Source organism: Meleagris gallopavo, chromosome 15, assembly GCF_905368555.1.
Source record: "Meleagris gallopavo chromosome 15, MGAL_WU_HG_1.1, whole genome shotgun sequence".
Classification (NCBI taxonomy): domain Eukaryota; kingdom Metazoa; phylum Chordata; class Aves; order Galliformes; family Phasianidae; genus Meleagris; species Meleagris gallopavo.
Window position 1 is genome coordinate 932,300 of NC_139418.1, and position 11,618 is coordinate 943,917.

Below are 11,618 nucleotides of genomic sequence, written 5' to 3' on the forward strand. Positions count from 1 at the left end.
CTGAGCAATCAGATTCTGTGTGTCCTCACTTGCTGTTGTACTTGTGACGTCCTGCTTGTGAAGTCATCTTCCTTATGTGACTTTATTCACTTGTGTTTGAATGTGGAATGATCTTTTTCATACAGGAATTTTTCCCAGTGTTGATGATTTTAGCTGACTTCTTTGTACCCTGTGATCTTCTCTCCGCTGATATTTCTCCCCTGGTTGGAAAGAAGCGCTCCTGTATGTTGAAGAAGCAAACCGTATGTTTAATTGTAATGATATGGGGACCTTTCTGTTTTTTTCTCCCGCTTTATAAATCTCACTCTGCTTTTTTTCTTCTCTTACACTGGAAATACATTAGTGAGAGAGGATGAGGTGTAGTGTGCTGGCTTCTGGCTGCTGTGAGATTGCACACCTTTGAGCACTGACCATGAGTCTGGGGTTGTATTTTCTACTTTTGTGATCTGAGGTTTTGATGGAGTGAATGTCATTATCTTTCAAGTCTCCCTGTTGCTTCCATTGTGATAGATGTGTTCCAGGGAGCACTGTGCACTGACCAGTAATAGTGTTCTTTTTCTTAATGAGGAGCAACTACTGCAGCCATACTATAGGTAAGTTGTTCATATTAAAAGAACACGCAATCAGCAGACGACCGTACATTTTGTCACTGTGTTGTTGGGGTATTTATATGTTGGAGTGCTTATTCTTGGGCTTATGCAATTTTGGTTTTAGCCTTTTGGTAGTCTTGTGTATGCCAATTCAGGTAAAATACAAATTTGTAGAAGAAAAAGGAATACATCATTACATTTTCACTTTGAACTCATATGGTATAAATCAAACTCCACTGGCATCGGGGAGTACATATGGATTTGGACTTTAGCCATCATTACTGTTCCATGTAGCCTGACAGTCTTCAGTACTGAAGTGGCAGATTTACACATGGATCAGTGATAAGTTGGAGCACGAAAGCAAAGAGAAGCATGTTGCTTGACCCTGGGCCATCTTTGATGTTTTGAGCTGTAAGATATGATGATGCGAGTTGCTGTCTACCTTGGCCTGACTGCTGCTGTTGTGCAGTGTAGGTGGTGCTGTAAAGGCTGTCAGAAGAGAGCTATGTAGGTAGGTGGTGTTTCTTTTTTTCTTGCTTTTCAGTGACAGGGCAGAGAAGAATGGTAACTTTTAGCTTCTGTGTCTAGCATGCTTGTCCACCAAGATGTGTGCAGCAAATGCTGAGGACAAATTGAAATCTTAAATACATAAAAAAATGGATAATCCATAGATGCCAAACCCAAAATATCAACCCTATCTTGTCTGAAAGAAATATCTTGAAAATAAGACAATATGTTTACATTTCTGCCCACCTATGTTCAGTGCATTTCATCTTACCTCTGCATCTGACGGTTTTATCTGCAGGGAAGTGGTGATATACTGTCAGTACTCGCAGTTTGTTCTTGTTCAGCAATCTGTTACCTTTGAGCACTTCACAACAGTATCCCTGGAGCCCAATGGTGTGCATCCGCAAGTGATGAGAGATCTGGCAGAAATGACCACCAAACCGCTCTCTATCATGTTAGAAAGGTTTCTAGGTGCTGGATCCAGTTTCACTCAACATCATCTTTACTTATCTGGATGAAGGCATAGACTCTACTCTCAGAAAGTTTGCTGATGATACAAAGCTGCTAAGAGTTCCTGACTCACCAGAAGGCTGTGCTGCCATTGAAGGAGACCTGGACAGACTGTCAAGTTGGACATAGGGGAACCTGAAGAGGTTCAACACGAGCAAGCTTAGAGTCTCACACCTGGGGGAATAACCGCATGCATCAAAACGCACTTGGAGCTGACCTGCTGGAGAGAAGCTGTGCAAAGCTGAGCAACCTCTGTCCTGGTGGCCATCAGTTTGGTCATGAGCAAATAGGTTGCATTAAAAGGAACAGTAATCCATTCCCTCTGCTCTGCCCCACTGCGACCACATCTGGGGCACTGTGTCCAGTTCTGGGCTCCCCAGTTCAAAAAAGGCAGGGATCTCCTAGAAAGAGTCCAGCAGAGGATGATAAAGATGATTATTGGCATGGAGCATCTCCAGTACTTAGAAAGGCTGGGAGAACTGTGTCTGTTTAGCATGGAGAGGAGAAGGCTGAAGGGGGAATCTAATCACTGTTAATAAATATCTAAAGTGTGTCAAACAAGTCAGTGGGATGGACTGTTTTTGTTGGTGAGCAATAATGGAACAAATGTCAATGGCTAGAAACTGGAACAGAAGGAAATTCCATTCAAACACAAGATAAACTTCTTTGTTGCCAAGGGCAAGAACTCTGGAACAGGCTGCCTGGAGAGGTTTATGGAGTCTCTATCTCTAGAGATATTAAAGACATGTCTGGATGCCTACATGCGCAATCTGCTGTGGGGAACCTGCGAAAGCATGGCGGGTGGACTCAGTGATCTCAAGAGGTGGCTTCGAAGCCCAGCAATTCTGTGTTTCCGTAATTCTATGAACACGAGTGGAAGAAAAGAATGTCATTCCATGTGCCTCCCTGTGCTACATCCTATTAAAACATGAACCACCAGGCTGTGCAACATCGCTTCACAGTTTGTTTGGAACAAGTGGCTTTTCAAGTTATTTTGCAGCAAGAAATGTCTTGAAAGACACTTGAATAGAGCATGGTTGAAAAAAAACTTTGTTGTACAACAAGAGAACAATGATGCCAATATTCGTATGATTAGCCCCACTAACCAAGGAATTTATTCAGTACATTTCATGGTTCTCCCATTTTAACTGGAAGACCAGTGTGAATGAAGGCTTGGTTGTCTCTCTGCATTCCAGCAAAAACGCCCTTCTACTGAACGAGAATAACGAAAAATACGGAGGATCGATCGTAGGAGGAAAAAAAAAAAAAAAAAAAAAAAAAAAGAAGAAGAAAAGAAGGAAACTGATGTGTAAGAAACAGAGAATGAAAAAAAAAAAAAAAAGAAAAAAGTCGAATTTAATCCCGACGCATGAGAGACGCAGAGAATCACATAGGCAATTCCCTCTGCGAGCCACATGATGGCGCTCTGAGCTAAGGAACGTGCGATGCGATCCGAGGAAGGGAGGGGAACACCTTCCGGTGCCCGTGGAAAAGAAGGCAGAGCAAGAGCGAGCGGCGGGGAGGAGGAGGCGCGTCCCGTGAGGAAGGATTGCGGGGGCGAGCGCGGCCGGAGGGTTCGGAGCAGGCGGGTCGGGAGGTGCGTGTCGCGGAGAAGAGAAGGAGCGGTGCGGCGTTGAAGGCGATGGTCGGCGGTGGAGCAGCGCGGCGGAGCTGGGGGGCCGCGGTGCTGGTGCTGCAGGCGGCCTGGGCGCTGGTCGGCGGTCAGGTGCGCTACTCGGTGCCGGAGGAAGCCGAGGCCGGCACGGTGGTGGGGCGGCTGGCGCAGGACCTGGGCCTGGAGGCGGGCGAGGCGGAGGCGCGGCGGCTGCGCCTGGTGTCGCGGGGCCGGCGGGCGAGCGTGGAGGTGAGCGGGGCGAGCGGGGCGCTGGTGGTGAGCTCGCGGCTGGACCGGGAGGAGCTGTGCGGGAAGAGCGCGCCGTGCGCCCTGCGCCTGGAGGTGCTGCTGGACCGGCCGCTGCGCGTCTTCCACGTGGAGGTGGAGGTCACCGACATCAACGACAATGCGCCGCGCTTCCCCGCCGCCTCCAAAAACATCAGCATCGCAGAGAACTCGTCGCTGCCTTCGCGTTTTCCTCTGGAGGGCGCGTCGGATGCAGATATCGGATCGAATGCGCAGCTCTCGTATACACTGAGTCCCTCCGAGCACTTCACTCTGGATGTGCAGCGAAGCGAGGATCATTTGGAATCATTATTTTTGGTGCTGACGAACCCTCTGGACCGCGAGTCGCTGTCGGAGCACCGGCTGGTGGTGACGGCGAGTGACGGGGGCAGGCCGGCGCTGACGGGCACGGTGCAGCTGGTGATCTCGGTGCTGGATGCGAACGACAACGCGCCGCAGTTCAACCAGTCGGTGTATAAAGTGCAGCTGCCGGAGGACGCGGCGGAGGGGACGCTGGTAGCGCGAGTGGCAGCCACGGATCCGGACGAAGGACTTAACCAGGAGTTTTCCTACAGCATCGTCGGTTCTGTTCCTGTGTCAGAGAGAGATGTATTCAGTATTGATCCTCGAATGGGGGAGATCCGGCTCCAGGAACTCCTAGATTATGAGGTCGTCCGTTTGCACGAGTTGCAAATCGAGGCTGGAGATAAGGGGACGCCTCCGTTGTCGGGCCACTGCAAGGTGGTGGTGGAGGTGCTGGACGTGAACGACAACGCGCCCGAGGTGTGGGTGACGTCGCTGTCGGTGCCGGTGCCCGAGGACGCGGCGCTAGGGACGGTGGTGGCGCTGCTGAGCGTGTCGGACCGGGACTCGGGGCCGAACGGTCGGGTGCGGTGCGCGGTGCGGCCGCCGTCGCCGTTCGGGCTGGTGGCGACGTTCGCGGGCTCGTACTCACTGGTGCTGCGGGAGGCGCTGGACCGGGAGCGGGTGTCGGAGTACGAGGTGGAGGTGCGGGCGGAGGACGGCGGGGCGCCGCCGCTGCGCGCCAGCCGCGGGCTGCGGGTGCCGGTGTCGGACGTGAACGACAACGCGCCGGCGTTCGCGCAGGCCGTGTACACGGTGCTGGCGCGGGAGAACAACGCGGCGGGCGCGGAGCTGGCGCGGCTGTGGGCGCGGGACCCGGACGAGGCGGGCAACGGGCGCGTGAGCTACTCGGTGTGGGAGGGCGGCGCGGGGATGGGCGCGGGCTCGGGCTCGGGCTCTGGCTCGGGCTGGGGCTCGGGGTGGCGTCCGGCGTCGAGCTACGTGTCGGTGGACGCGGAGAGCGGGCGTGTGCGGGCGCTGCGGCCGCTGGACTACGAGGAGCTGCAGGTGCTGCAGTTCGAGGTGCGGGCGGTGGACGCGGGGGAGCCGCCGCTGTGCGGCAACGCCACGGTGCAGCTGTTCGTGGTGGACGAGAACGACAACGCGCCGGAGCTGCTGCCGCTCGCGGGCGGCGGGCCGGGGCCGTGGGCGTCGGGCTCGGCGGGTTCTCCGGGCTCGTCGGGCTCGTCGGGCTCGGCGTCGTCGCCGTCGCCGTCGTGGTCGCTGTGGGCGCGGGCGGCGTGGGGTGCTCCGGCGGGGCAGGTGGTGGCGAAGATCCGCGCGGTGGACGCGGACTCGGGCTACAACGCGTGGCTGCGCTACGAGCTGCGGGAGCCGCGGGGCGAGGGCCCGTTCCGCGTGGGGCTGTACAGCGGCGAGGTGAGCACGGCGCGGGCGCTGGAGGAGGCGGACGGCCCGCGGCAGAGGCTGCTGATCGTGGTGCGGGACCACGGGGAGCCGCCGCGCTCGGCCACGGCCACGCTGAGCGTGTCGCTGGTGGAGGGCGGCGAGGCGGCGGTGTCGGCGGCGGGGGCGGGGGCGGTGTCGGCGGGGGCGGGGCCTTGGGCGGCGGCGGGCGCGGAGGGCGGGTCTGCGACGGCGGCGGCGGCGACGAACGTGTGGCTGGTGGCGGGCATCTGCGCGGTGTCGAGCGTGTTGGTGCTGGCGGCGGTGCTGTACGGGGCCGGGCGCTGGGCGCCGCGGGCGGCCGTGCCGGCGGGGCCCGGGCCGGCGACGCTGGTGTGCGCCAGCGAGGTGGGCAGCTGGTCGTACTCGCAGCGCCAGAGCCGGAGCCTGTGCGTGGCCACGGACGGCGCGGGCAAGAGCGACCTGATGGTGTTCAGCCCCAACTGCCCGCCGCCGCCCGGCCCCGCGCCGAAGGAGACGCCGCACGAGCCGCCCTCTCTGCTGGACACGGTCAGTGCCTCTCGCGGGCCGCCCACCCGTCTTCCTTCTTTCTTTACTTCTCGATTTTTCCATTAGTCTTTTTGTTCTCTCTTTGTGTTTTCCGTGCACTTCCTTCTCTCTGCCGGAGCTGCGAGTTCTGGCAGCCGTATTCTGTTGCGCTTTGTTAAGAGAAGAATCTACTTTGGTCTGATATGCTTGTTGTTGAGAAATGCATTTTCGAGTGATATGTTTTGGATTATCTTCCCATGTGTGATGCTATAATGTTGTTGTGGATCTGATGCTGATTTTAGTAGGGTATTGGTCTTGGTAATTCTCAGACGTTTAAGGCAAGTGCTTTTGGACTCTGTTCCATTTCAACTTATAGCCATTCTTTGCTGTTCTGTTTATGGGTCTGTTTTGTGCGGTTCTGTGAAAATGTTAATTCATCATTTGCCTGTATGGTTTTGTCCATCCCGGTAGTTGTTGATTTGGAAAGTCTCTGAGTTTAGCTGTTCTGTATAGGAGTTTTTTTTTGGTGGACTAAATTCAATTGAGTGAGCTGCTGTGATATGAGTTTTGCCATTTCTGTTTGTTGTTATGTAAACATTGAAGGGCTGCTTGACATTCTGGACATTGTGATCCACCAGGCATTTTCCCCTGGGGCTGTATTTGTAAAAGCTTTGTTGGAGGTTGAGCTGTCAATTCTTCTCCATGTGTGGCCATGTAGAATTGTTGCAGCATCTCATGCTGATAAAACAATGATGTCGGTTTTATACTGATTGTGACATATCGTTTCTTAATGTACGGAGAAGAGCTTTTAATGTCAGTTCTTCTTCCCATTCCATCCATGCACTGCTGTTGCATTTTTGGACTTTTTTTGTGCAAAATTATCGTTTGTTGTTAATTTAACATTCGCATTCATACACGAGGTCCTCAGTTGTTGATTTGGAACTTTTTTGTCACTATTCACTCAGTATCTTATTTTTGCCCTAATGGAAGAAAATCAATGCGATAGAGCCATCAGTTCTGCAAGGCTGCTGCCTAGTAGAGCCCTGCACTGATGAGCTGTGAGTCGTTCTTATGGAAACATCTATTGGATGTCCAACAGGCACTACTTCCTGTGTTTAGTGACGCTCAGTGTAGGCTATGCTCCTATCAGGTCCAGTTTCTTCTTAGGGTCTCATCTGCTAAAGACATGATATGTAACAGTGGTATTTCAGGATTCCCTCTGCCCATGGTGCACATTTGTCAACATTGGTTAATATGACAGAGTTGATGATGGAATTGGGAAAGTTGATATGAACTATTGCTGTATCTTTTCTATTCATGTTGATACTTGTTCTGCTCCATAGACTGTTCTTACTGTTATTCCCTGTGACAGAGGGATGCAGCCTTGGGGCTGAGCATGGTTTGTGCATATCTGTTGGTCACATCTGAGTGCTGACAGTGATGTCCCTTGTGTATGCTCCTTGAACAGCATTTGTTCTGTTGCAGAGCTTAATTGCTCTGCAACAATTGCTTAATTTTTGTTCTTATGGTGGAGGGAAGGGTTTGCTCTGGGTACTGGTATTTCCAGCTGAGACTGCTCAAGGAGTACAAGTCACAAAGGGTCGGTCTTGTGGTGGCAGCACAGCAGGTGTTGTTCATTGCCAGTCCTGGTAATCACTCCTGGTTTCTTGTCAAAAATTCTGTCCTCTTCTTCTTTTGTCTTGTGAAGGAATTGTGTGCAAGGTGACACTTGTGACTTGACGGTTTTCTGACTGTAAATTTGTGTTCCTGATGGGGAATTGGCAGGATGGCCTCTATTGATGTTCTTTCCGTGTTAGTAGCCTTCACAAAGACCAGTACCATTATTTTCAAAAACAATAATAGAAAAGAACCTTTGAAACACAACTTTTGTGAGCATTTGATACATAAGAATGCCTTGCTTATTAACATTAGAATTATCTCACATCCGTGTAATATTTCCTTATCAATTTGTGGAATTATTGCACAACATGAATCATTGTCTTCAGAGAATGTGCAAGGCACTGTCTATGTTGCTGTACTTTAGTAGATTTGTTAGGTTTGGTACTGTTACTGATGGGGAAGGTCTGTGAAAGTCAAAGCCGAATTTGGGGTGGGAAAGGCAAGCGTGGCATTTGGTGGAGATGAGTATGGCAGAGACACTGCGTGGCCTGTTTGCTCCTATGACCTTGGGTGGAATTCCTTCTTCTTGAGAGAGAAGGAAGTCATTGAGAAGACCCTGGGTTATGCCATAAGACAAGAATAGAGATGTCTGCTTGTCTTCTGTGTCCATGTTCAGAATAGGGAATGGATGTTACCAGGAGGCTGTGGGAAATGGGAGCTGGAGGTGTTGAGATAGTACCTGATCTTGAGATATTACGTGGTGTAGAGATGCCTAGAATATCTTATGAGGTTATGAATTCATCTGTTACATTGGTCCTGGATCTCTTGCTCTCATTTGGCAATTGTTGAAACTCTATCAATTCTTCTGTTGTTCCCGCAAAATGGAGGGGGAATATGATTGGTGAGTTCAGTGTTGCTGTGAGCATTTTACCTTTGAATGCAAAGTCAAATTTGAGGTAGATAAGGGTGTTGATGGTCTCAATCTTTCAAGGTCTAATTATCTACAAGGAGGGCAGTTCAACATCTTCCCTGTCCTGCTGTTCCATAACATACCGTCTACTGTGTTGGGTTTTGGTTTTGTATATGTAGTCGGTTATCCTTCCTATAATCATTTTGTCTTGTAGGTGTGTTTCTGAAGTAATATATATTCTGGACTTTCAGAATATAAATTTCTGAGTTTTAAAGTAGAAGCAGTAGCAAAGTTTGATCATCCTGTTGGCCTTCTCTGAAGGTGATGCTTTTCTCCTTTCCTGCTGTTCTATGCTCACCACATCTCTGCTGTCTACTAACCTTGCTGGTGTCCATCAAGTTTATCTGCTCAGAAGGTGTGTTTTAGCTGATCCTTCTCAGTAACAAATGAAAAATGTGTTGACCACTGGCACTTGTTTTTTTTTTTTTTTTTTTTTTTTTTTTAATAACCTTTGAACAAGTAGCAATCTTACAACCTTTGCTTGTGGTAGCAATGGTAATGGGAGGACGGTTGGTCTAGATGATCTTGTCGGTCCTTTCCAACCTTGTGATTGTATGATTCTAAGTATAGATTTCTTCAAAATATTTTCTTTGATACCACCAAGTTGTTTCTACAGAAGATGCAGTACACATTGTGTTGTATTTTCCCATTCCATATATGCGTGCTTTGAAATACAAAGTTGTAGAACAATATCACGAGGAAGATCAAGAATGACAGAACTGTTTTTCCATATTAGGTTTGGCATTGTGTTTGAGGATGACATCAGAAGATCTGGCAATGTCAGTTCCATGTATCTTGAGTTAGCCAGGCTTTCTCGTCTCCTCTGCACACTGATTAAAGTGGTGGATTCTTTTCTAGTGTCTTATGATGAGACTTTGGTTCCACCTGACCTAGCAGTTTCTCCCATCAGAAGTGTTCCCTTCCTCTGGGACCTGCCTGGCACAAGAAATGTGTTGGTAATGGAATGTGGTATGCAGAATGCTCATGATTTTATGATGATATTTCTTCCTCCCATATATGGAAATCTGATGTGGGAGAGTAACATTCCAATTTTCCCTCCTTGTTCATGGGGGGAATCTTTGGGAGCTGCAATAGCTGTGTATATTTCCATGATGGTGCTCCTGCTCAGACAGTATTTCTGAAGAGACAAGGGGAGGTGGATGTAATCCTTGAGGGCTCAAAGAACAACGTGTGCTGTCTTGGATCAGAGCTTGGTAACATCTCCCATCTGAGATCATTGAGATGGTTCAAAGCTTTCAGAGTTTCTGAGGCAGCCAGTGTATGCCTCTGCATCAGCTCAGCCGTTAATGGTGCTGTTGAGCAAAATTGAGGATCTGCAGAACCTTGGGTTGTGTTGAGTTGGGACTTAGAGCTGGATCCATTTGGTAGGATGGATCAAAGTTCAGACTTGAATTTTTGTTGGCAGTGCCAAGAAGGGCCTTGGCTTCCTTAGCAGAGAAGAAAGTGTCTGAGGGACACAGAGATGTTCAGAAGAAGATGGAGCGTATCTCTGGAGAACAGCTGGGAAATGCTGACTGAGCTGGAGCTCATATTTGCAAGGCATAGGATAGAGTTTGCCAGTAGAAAACCTTTAGAGAAGGCCGTCCACACAGAGCTTCTTGGCCTGGATCCCACGATAACCTGTAGAAATTCAGCTGTGAGATGTTACCATGAGAAATTATATGTTATTGATGTGGCCACACTGTTGCCTTCTGTATGGGTTTGAAGTGTCTGCTGTTTTCTGTGATCATCCACTTGACTTCTGAAGAGGATGATCTGGTAATCTGGGAGCACCGCAGTAGATACAGTCTTTGATGGCACTTGGAAACATCCTCAGCTGAGCAACTGTTGACAGCAAGGCCATCTGCGAGGTGCGATGATGTTCTGCAGTTCCCTGAGCAGTTAATTTTTTGTGTGCCTTTACTCTCTGTTGTATGTGTGTGATTCCTGCTTGTGAAGACATCTGCCATAACGGCTTTTATTCACATGTGTTTGAATATGGAATATTGTTGCTCAAACAAGGAGCTTTTCCCAATATTGATAATTCTAGCTGACTTCATTAAACCTCCCCATGATCTTCCCTCTGCTGCTGTTCTTTCCTGGGAGGGGAAAATGTACTCTCTGTATTCAAGATATTTGCTAAACATTTGCTAAGTGCTTCAATGACATGCAATGGGATCTTATTTTTTTTTCTCTCCTGTTATGTGAATGTCCCACCCTGTTGTTTTTCTTCTCTCATAATGGAAATAAATTGGTGAGAGTGAGTGAGATCAAGTGTGGTGAGTTCTGGCTGCTGTCAGATTGTACACCTTTGAGTAGCTGGCCATGAGTCTGAGGTCTGGATTTTCTACTTCAGTGAGCTGAGGTTGTCATTGATTGAGAGAAAGTCTTCAGTTTTCTCCCTCTTTCTTCCCTTCTGAGAGGTGTGCACCAGGGAGCTCTGCACACAATGCCATGATCATGTTTCTCTTGGGAACATGCATCCACTGATATCACAAGGCAAATCCATTGCACTTAAAAAGACCCTGTGATGGATTAATGGAGATATGTTTTTCTACTGTTCAGTAGTTGTCTGTTTTCATAGAATGGAGTTCATATGGCCTGGCTATTGCCTCTAGGTTTGCAGGATTCTGGTGATCACGTCTGTACCAATGCAGGTAAGATATAAAGACACATTTTACACTGGTAAAACTCAGAAGGCACAAACCAAACCCAGTGGACAGCAAGGAATCAGATTTGAATATGGATTCAAGGCATCATTGCTGTTCTTCAGAAGCAGGCTTGCCTTCAGCAGTGTTATTTCTGCATGAACTAGCAGTAGGCTGTAGCAGGAAGGCTGGCAATACCCCAACTCTTAGGCACTTCGTCCTGCAGAAGCATCCAGGCGTGCTGAGTGCATCTCCTCTCATGTCCTCCTCTAACGGCTCCTTCCATAGAGAAGTGGTGACTAAGCAGTGTTTGGAGAGCGCTCTCTCACTTCACATCCCTTCCCTTTGAGCACCTCACAGCAAGGTCGTTGCAGCCTTACACTGCTAGCAGCATGGATTGTCAGCAGGGAATTCCCCCCCGTTGCAGGAATTGGTGAACGGTCATTTTCCCGTGGAAGGGCTCACTGAGGAGTACACATGAGCCAGAAGTGGAAAAGGGAATCTGTTCCCCACTCTTTTCACTGTGCTTAATCCTTGTGAGACTTACAGTGGCCCTTAAAGCTCCGCTTCCCTGTGTGTCTGCTACAGTCAATGCGTACATTTAATACAAGAGA

At 49.5% G+C, this 11,618-nt stretch overlaps 1 pseudogene; it reads left to right on the top strand.

Moving 5' to 3' along the window:
* Positions 1-363: 363 nt before the first annotated feature.
* LOC104915689 (protocadherin alpha-2 pseudogene) lies at positions 364-10,437 on the top strand (annotated as a pseudogene).
* Positions 10,438-11,618: the final 1,181 nt, after the last annotated feature.